Genomic DNA, 8,791 nt, shown 5'->3' on the forward strand with positions numbered 1-8,791 from the left:
TGTGTGTAGTAGTTTAACGGAGGCTAGAAGAGATTAATGCAGAGCACCCAATCACACGTTTTTAGTAAATACCGACCAATAATGATAGGCGGTCAATGTCTCATAGCCATGCTTGTTGATGTTCTGTTGCGAGAGTCACGACCCCCCCCCCTCCCCCCCAAATCTCTATGGGAGGGTTGCCGTGAAAAGATACAGGCAACGCAATTTTCTGTTCACTTCAACGGCGCATGTTAAAATCCAGTGCTAATATGGCACCAGTGCCTAAACAACCGGTATCTACCGACATAATAGTAATGCGGATTTCGGTGCCACAATGTCTGATGCTCCGAAACGGACATTAGAGGCAACAGAAGCATTGCTGCATGTCACCCTAGTTAACACTAACGTTACACTTGGCAGTAGGGCAGGGCGATATGGAGAAAATCAAATATGACAATATTTTTGTCCGAATACCTCGATATCGCAGCAATGTTGTAGGGTTGACATTTGGTGCTTTAACAAAAATATTCACACACACAGAGATTTGTGATAAATAATCATCAATAATGTGTATTTAATGACTAAGAAGCTAAAGACAAATAATAGAACATTCAGGTAAGGACATCACTTTCCTGTAATGCAGCCTTTAACAGAAAAACACCTTATGCCATATTACAATGTTACGATATCCAAAATCTGAGACGATATCTAGTCTCCTATCACGATATCGATATATTGCCCAGCCCTACTTGGCAGCAGGAAACTTTGATGTTAGCCTACCTTTAGCTAGTAGCTAGTTTAAACACAATTTAAATTCTGACAGCTAAAGAGTGAAAAAGTGTGTCCGTATTTCACTGTAGAGGATTCCAACACCGGGACGTACAACAACCTGGAGCTAAAGCTATGAGGTAAAAGACACAAACTAGCGCTTGGTCACTGCCGTTGTCGGAAAAACAACACAGAAGGGACTAAATTGTTTGTTACTTGAAACTGGTAAACCTCGTGGTGCATTCAAAGTTATTGTTAAATACCCTTTTCTCATCTGTTTTTTGTCATTTGACAGCAATTTACTGGTGAAATAAGTCATTTGCATAAGACATTGTTACCACATTTTTAATGAACATTCAAATTCCCCCCTTTTTTTGTGCTGATCCGATCCGTGACTCAAAAGCGTGATCCAATCCAAACCGTGGGTTTTTTGATCCGTTGCACCCCTACTCGCCATCTCACGTCAGGCCATTATCAAACAGACAGACATTTTCACTCACTGCACTTCTTTGTCCATTTTGTCTTTCCCTTTTCAATTCACAACACTGGCCAGCACTGGTTACATAACTGTACTACTCCACCACTCGTCCTCTGTGATTTAATAAGGCCGACTAATCAATGTGTCCTGTGTAGATAACATGACTCAGCTGCCTGCTCTGCAACTAACCATGTTATTTTGTCCTGTGCTCAACATTTGCTGTGGGATATGAGGACAAATGAGCAAAGCCAGTAGATACAATTAGTGTTCACATTATATTTCAGAGACCCAGCACTTTGGAATATTTAAACGTCCACGTCCAGCTTTCTTCTCAGTCTAAATTACCAAGTGAAGCTCTGAAAGAAAAAAGTGACTATACACAAACGGAGACACCACAGATCACTGCCTGACGAAACACCTTATCTGTTATGCAACATAAAGATAGCAGAAAAAAAGCCCAACGCCAAATTTTACACCCTGATCTTAATGTGGGTCATCTATGATGGACACAGGACAACCTTTTTACACGATCCCTCGACCCACATCGGATGGGATAGCATTACAGAGAGCAGGGTTTTTTTTACATAAGGGGTCTAATTCTTGGTATAGATATGGTTACCAACAGTCAATTATCAAAAAAAAACACTGGTGTAGTAACCAGTAATAAATCAGTAGGATAATATAATGATCCTGGTATATAATAACCATATCAGGCAAATACATATATAAAAAGAGAAGATAAAAGAAAAAGGAAGCGAAGGCTGCGATCATGACAGCACAAAAACAAAAAGAGGAAATATCGAGGAATACTTATCCTCTCCAGTCTCAATGAATTGGATTGTTTCCAACAAAGTGACACCCCAAAACAGAGCAAACGTCACACCACGCTCCAGTACTAGCTTCAGTTCCACTAGCCTCTATTCTGCAATATATTTATGCATAGAGCGTTTCTTTCATCATTCTGAAAAGCTGGCCAATGACACTGGAGTTTCTGTTCATACATAAGCTCCTAAAACCATTTGAACAGCTACCTACATTACATTTCATTTAGCTGACGCTTTTATCCAAAGCGACTTACAATTGCTATATGTGTCAGAGGTCGCACGCCTCTTGAGTAACTAGGGGTTAAGTATCTTGCTCAGGGACACATTGGTTGATGTATCGCAGTGGGAATCGAACCTGGGTCTCCCACACCAACGGCAGGTGTCATATCCACTGCGCCATCACCACCACCTACCTCATCAAAATGGTTATTTTATTAGCATTAAACAGCTACATATCAGTGCCAGTGATCTTTGTCTGGCAGGTGTCCTTGCTTGACACACAAATACCCTTTTTTCGCCCCAAAAAGTGCATGTACGCAGACTTTTAGAACAGCGGTAAACCCGATAACACTGCTTTCCCATTGCCAGTAGACGAGTATGCCAGTCGGGTTTTTTGTTGTGTGTCACGTTCAACGTCACAAACACACCGGAAAACGGGTATTGTTGACTTAAACTACGTATTTTCTTGTCTTTGTTTTTGGTAGTTGCGTTTGGTGTAGTTTCATCGTCCATACGACTCGTCGGGTCCGCTTCGTGGAATGGAGGATTAAGTTAGACTCTGTTTTCTGTTGAGATGCTGAAGCACTGACGTTGTGCTATTATTGTGGTAAGCTAGTTCGGTTTTGCAGTAGACACACTGTACAGATTTTTCGTTTTGTGTTAGAACTGATTCCAAACTTTGGACACTTTCTATCGTTTTCTCCAGCCTGTCTCTTCTCTTAGCCCCTCACGCTCTTTCTTCATTTCCGTTTGTTTTGAATGCCTGCAGCAGAAAGTTGAGTCCAATTTAACTTTAGGAGAAAAGCATCCCGACAGCAACATGCTGTGGACAATCATGTAACGTTAACCTGCTATCATACTCTTCCGTCGCGGCGTGCTAGTCCCGTAACATTACTGTAAAAAAGTTATAAACCGTATTAAGGTAAGAAAAACGTTCAAGTGAGGTAGGAAATGTTGGGTTTAACCCGCTGTTGAAAAGCACCGAAGCACCAAAAAAATGGTATTCGGCACAGCCCTAGAGTTAACCAAGGCTCTCTTTGCACTGTAGCTGTTAGTGCCGTCAACCCTAGTTTCCAACAGGGGCGCGTCTATGCTGCGTTCCGGAGGCACCATGACCCCCGCGAGCAATCGCAGCCATTCAAGTCAATGCTTGCTATTCCACCAGCCGCACCACGGCGCGTTCCAGAAGCGCACGTGAAGCGGCTCTCGGCTTCGCTAAAGATACACACCAGGTAGGGCTGAGCGATAGGGAGAAAATCAAATATCACGATATTCTTGACCAAATACCTCGATATCGATATTGCGGCGATATTCTAGGGTTGACTAACAAAATATCTTCACGCCTAGATTTTAGATGAATAATCATAAGTATTGTGAACATAATGTCTAAGTGGGGAAAAGGAAAATAATAGAACAGCTACAACAGTCTGGTAAGTTCAGAAAATTACATCACTTTACTGTAATGCAGACTTTAAAACCAGGAAAAGACAACACTCACGTCATATTACGATATCCAAAATCTAAGACGATATCTAGTCTCATATAACAATATCGATATAATATTGATATATTGATCAGCCCTAGTGCCAGGTCTATTTTCATACGAGCCGCAGGGCGTTCGGACAGCAGGCCAGGAAGTGAAACAGCGAGACCATCAAGTCAATTCACCAAAAGACACACCCCAGTATCGTTTATATCTCCACTACAACGCCACAGACGACTAGAGAGATTCATCTTGGAGGTGGAGAAACCTAATATGACACCACAGGTCCTTTTCATATGGACAACACCAGAAAAGCGAAGGCATGGAGTTAAATTACAGGAGTGCTTGGAGTGGTAGATACTAGCCAATAAACACGCGATTGTTCTGTGAGGTACAAAGTAGAGACAATAAAATCTGCGAGTCGGACATGCAATACGCTCCGCTTCTGAGACGCTCGCGGTGTGGTATGGCGCGTGGCGGAGGACGGAACAAAACCGGAACGCAGCACAGATGCGCCCAGTTAGAGCTGCGCAATATATCGATATTATATCGATATCATGATATGAGACTAGATATCGTCTTAGATTTTGGATATCATAATATCGTAATATGACATAAGTTTTGCCTTTTCCTGGTTTTAAAGGCTGGATTACAGTAAAGTGATGTACTTTTCTGAACTTACCAGACTGTTGTAACTGTTGTTCTATTGTTTGCCTTTACCCACTTAGTCATTATATCCACATTACTAATGATTATTTATCAAAAATCTCATTGGGTAAATATTTTGTGAAAGCACCAATAGTCAACCCTACAATATCGTGGCGGGATCGATCGAGGTATTTGGTCAAAAATAGTGATATTTGATTATCTCCATTGCGCCCAGCCCTACGCCCGGTGGAGAATCACACTTACAGCTTCCTGTTTCCTCCACCCTCTCTCTCCCTTTGTGATCTGCTGATCAGCGATATGAGCTCCGTATAGGCACTGATCTCCCACGGAAGCCCGGTCCAGGTTGTACGCGCTGCGTAGAGCAGAGCAAATTAGGTAGCCAGAGGGAGCACTGTTAGCGCGCGGCTAGAATTGCACCGTTGTATGCAGGGGAAACTAACGATCTCTATGTAAAGGCAGATCGTGGACACATTTTAATCGTTCATGATTTCATATCGTCATATCGCGCACCACTAACCTCAATGCACAAGCCCAAACAAAGACCAAAAGATGTGTTGCCTCACATCATCTGTCATAAGTTGCACTAGAATACACAACAAAGACCGACAGCCAACTCACATGCACATTTGTGAGCAACTGTGCGAGAAGAAATAACTAGACAGTAGTCAGTGATCCTAATCCAAAATAAAACTAATTAAATAGTATTGTCATACTGTATGGTCAGAAAGAAATGCATGGGATATATTCAACAAGTTCAACCAGCTACATGCCAGATAATAAGGGACAACTCAAGTCAATGATGCCTGATAAAACCACAATAACTACTGGGCAACCATTGACCACAGATATTGTTCTCTGTTATGTTTTGCGTTTATATTAGAAAACACATATACAATAATAATTGAATTATCAAATACTGGTATGAGATTCAAAAATCCAGTATTGTTTGGGCTCTACTACAAACGACCAATAACAAAATGACAAAACACACAGCCTCTTATTTCCTTTGGTAAGTGGCCATGGTTTATGTTACCTATATATATATATATTAAATAATGGATTCAGCACCTCTACCTCATCAGGACACCTTCTCATACAATATTATTACCTACTATTTACTGCAATATTTGATCAAAGCAAAACAACAAAGACAGGAGCTCATGAGGGCAACAGTGTAGTAGAAACCTTTCAATAGAAAGTAGAAGATGGTGTTTGTCCAAAAACAAATAATTTGATTTCAATTTTGAATTTGAGATCTCAAACACCTTGACCCAATTAGTCTGTGAATTTTGACTCTGGAGTCTGTCTTACCAGCCTTTTCCTTGCTAGCACAGATACTCTAGGCTTATCTGGGACTGGTACATTGTGTCATTGAGTTGAGCTTCACAAGGTTGGCAAGTGGCCCTCCTGTCTGTGTGTGTGTGTGTGTGTGTGTGTGTGTGTGTGTGTGTGTGTGTGTGTGTGTGTGTGTGTGTGTGTGTGTGTGTGTGTGTGTGTGTTCACCCCTCCCCCACACCGCCCATGGCTTTGGAACAACCAGCTGCAAAGCACTGTAGAAAGCTTTGAGTGAGATTGACACAAAAAGGTAATAAAATAATCTATAATGGAATCATAAACAATGCACTTTGGCACATTTAGGAATTTACTGTATGTTGCAGATAATCAAGGTTAAACAGCAACATCATCTTAAACTGTAGTAATAACTATGGGCCTGCAAAGCACCTCAAATATCTCAAACTGGTAAGTAACTGTGGGACAAATGATAACATTGCTGAAACTACAGTTTCTGTTTAGATTCATAACTATTCACAACTGTTGTTTTTTTTAATAACACTAACTTATTTTAACACTTGAGTATGTATCAAAACAAGTGCAATCAAACAGTGTAATCAAAGTAAGTTAAAATGAAAGCATGAATCTATCATTGGAAAAGTATCTAAAATGAACAAAAATAAAACAAAATTAGTTAAGTAAAAAAGTTAGATTTGCCAAGTTAAAAAAAAAAGAAATTTCCAGTGTTGAATGTAGCATTGATATGTTATAAAAAAAAATATTTTTTTGATTGAGATAAAAAAAATTTTAAAAAAATCACTAAAGTGGTTTTAATTCAAAGCTGGCAGTAGTTGCAGGAAGGAAGGGCGCGCTCACAAACACAAACCAACCACGAGAACTGCCCTACAAACACATGCATAGTGCGCGCGCCTACTCACGCGCTGACGCTGCCCATCCCCCATTCCGAGAGAAAATACAAAAATAAACGTTCAAAACAGCGCAATAACCCGCCCAAACCTTGTATTTACAGTCCTATGTGGTCACGCTACACGGGGGTATAATTTATAACGGCAAAAAATAACGTGAAATTACGATAAACACTCACCAAAAGCTCCAAATCACACAAGGGGGGTGCCTTCTCCTAATATGGAATCTCCTCCTCCTCCACCGTTGTTTTCTAGCTCTAATTAAACCTCGAAAAAGCGTTATAACGGCCGTCAGACCCGGCCAACCGGTGCTAGGAATCCCCAATGACCGATGTGTTTTGGATACACGGGCATATATAATGATAAATCCCCTTAAAAATGAGCTGGATGGACAGTTGGGTCTAGAATGTAGGTTTGCTCGCTAGTAGAGAAAAGAGCCAAACGGTTCAGTAGCAGCCAACGGCTTCAGACTGAAACACAGAGCAGCTGACCTGCCAGGCGAAAATGAGGTAGGCCTGAGCTCCTCGCTGCAGGAAGCACACTCCAGTCACATAAACATCAAAATGGGTGTCGCAGTATGGAAAAGGATAGTGTAGTCGGGCTGAGGTTGGCGGTAACTCTTCAAAAATAAAATGCAAATTTGAAGTTAAAAATTTATTTTAGATTAATATGATTTTTTTTAAAGCTCAATATTATGATTAATGCATGGCTATTTTTTGGATTGTAGCTGTTTAGGCTTGCTAGTTTTGCTGCTGTAAGTGCCATCTACAGTAAAATGAAAGTATGGTAATAAATAAACAGATAGTAATGTGTACTCTGTTCTGCATTTCTGCTGCTTTCAGTATTCTGCTCAAATTCAATAACTTGCTAGTTGAAAATGAAACAAAGGAAATCATGTTCTTTTATTGAACAAATTGAACATTGAATTGAATATAAAAGGCACCACTAAAAAAGAGAGTTACATTTTAAAGTGCAGTGTTCAACTGATATTTTCTTTCAACTAACACCAGAAAGTGTCTTTCGCGCGTGTTCAAAGTGCTCATATAACGCTTTCCTTTATTGTGTTATATATCTTTTTTGTGCATGTTATAGGTTTACAAAGTGAAAAGCCCAAAGTCCACCCCAAAGGGACTTACCATCTCCAACAGAAAACTGTTCACAAACTGCTCTAAACAGCTCTATTGTAGTCCAGCCTTTACTTCAGAGACAAACGCGCGTCACTTTGTAACACACGTTATAATGCTCGCCTAGCTGCTAGCGTGGCATGCCCTCATACTCTGCTTCTGACCATAGACTGTTAATAAATATATAAATGAGGTATTTAATGCGCCAGTTGATATAAATAATGACAATAAAAAAATATATTGTGCAGGCATACTTTTTTTTTTTAAGTGTAACACTAAATTAATGTGATGTAGTTGTTTATGTTCAATATTTGAACTACATAATTGCCTTAATAAATGAGTATTAGCAGTGATAACAAAAATACTTTTAAATTAAGTTCGAGCAACATTGACGCTCCATCAAACTGTGAAATGCTCCACCCCTCCCCCACTGAAACCTGGAATGATTTTTCAGTGATCTTATATAAGCAGAATTTAATTTTAATTCTAACACACAAATCGTCATTGGTTGGAGGTGGGGGAGTGGCAGAGGTGGAGGTGGGAGCATATTTTCAATGTAAACTACATCATATACGGAGAGACTGGAGTGGGAAGCATTGCTAGACTGATGCATAGTGCCTACAGATTCTGCAGACGTAAACAATGAAAAATAGATAACTACTCAGGCGTGCATGCATTAACTGAGAGCATATGATCGTCAACATGCGGCACACTCACACACACACACACACACACACCACAGATAAGGCCCAGCTGAGACAAACACACACACACACACAGACAGAAAGCCCTAGGGTGGTGTGTAGTGTGAGCTTTAGCGTGGCTGTAACAGTTGAGTGGAGGATGGGTAATGACTTTTTTTTACAGGGGGGGGGGGGCATCAGTGTATTTCCCCAGCCTGTACTCTCAATGCCTAGGGAGGTTTGTAGTACAAGAGGGCCCCTACAATTTGGATGGTGGCAGTCATTTTACATTGTTCTAATTTGAACACTTTTTTTTCTTGTGCTTCTTTTGTTTTGGGAGGAAAAGCAGCTATCCTAGCAGTGGTA

General features: G+C 40.5%; 1 protein-coding gene across 1 annotated transcript in view; it reads right to left on the minus strand.

The window, feature by feature from the left end:
• Positions 1-7,140, minus strand: part of tbl1xr1a (tbl1x receptor 1a) — a 67,640-nt gene extending 60,500 nt beyond the window's left edge. The window contains exon 1 of the mRNA XM_039811108.1: positions 6,798-7,140. The gene's annotated coding sequence lies outside the window, so the exon portion shown is untranslated. The remainder of the gene's footprint in view (positions 1-6,797) is intronic.
• Between the last annotated feature and the right edge of the window lie 1,651 nt (positions 7,141-8,791).

Source organism: Perca fluviatilis, chromosome 9, assembly GCF_010015445.1.
Source record: "Perca fluviatilis chromosome 9, GENO_Pfluv_1.0, whole genome shotgun sequence".
Lineage (NCBI taxonomy): Eukaryota > Metazoa > Chordata > Actinopteri > Perciformes > Percidae > Perca > Perca fluviatilis.